We start from the raw sequence: 298 nt of genomic DNA, 5'->3' as shown, positions 1-298 counted from the left end.
TGCTGCAATGGGCATAAGTGTGGAAAACGGTCACAAGTCCCTTTTTCCAGGGCCGTTGTAACTTTGAAAGGTCAGTAAAGGAACTGTTGTAAGTCTGTACCTCTAACTGGTCTGCTAAGCGGGGTTTATCTTTATTGCATAGAAGGGGAAGACCACCGGGGGGAGCCCCGCTCTCAGTCTTTGCAAAGGGCAAGCCAAAATTTGGTGACTTAACAGACACGTTCGCTAGATGGCTCTGCGCCTTTCTCCATCCTCTCCCCATTCCCAACCAACTCTCCCCCCCCCCCCCCCTCCCCCC

Source organism: Protobothrops mucrosquamatus, unplaced genomic scaffold (genome assembly GCF_001527695.2).
Source record: "Protobothrops mucrosquamatus isolate PMUCROS unplaced genomic scaffold, P.Mucros_1.0 scaffold8, whole genome shotgun sequence".
NCBI lineage: Eukaryota > Metazoa > Chordata > Lepidosauria > Squamata > Viperidae > Protobothrops > Protobothrops mucrosquamatus.
The sequence above is the reverse complement of the archived record's forward strand: the minus strand, read 5'-3'. Positions refer to the sequence as shown.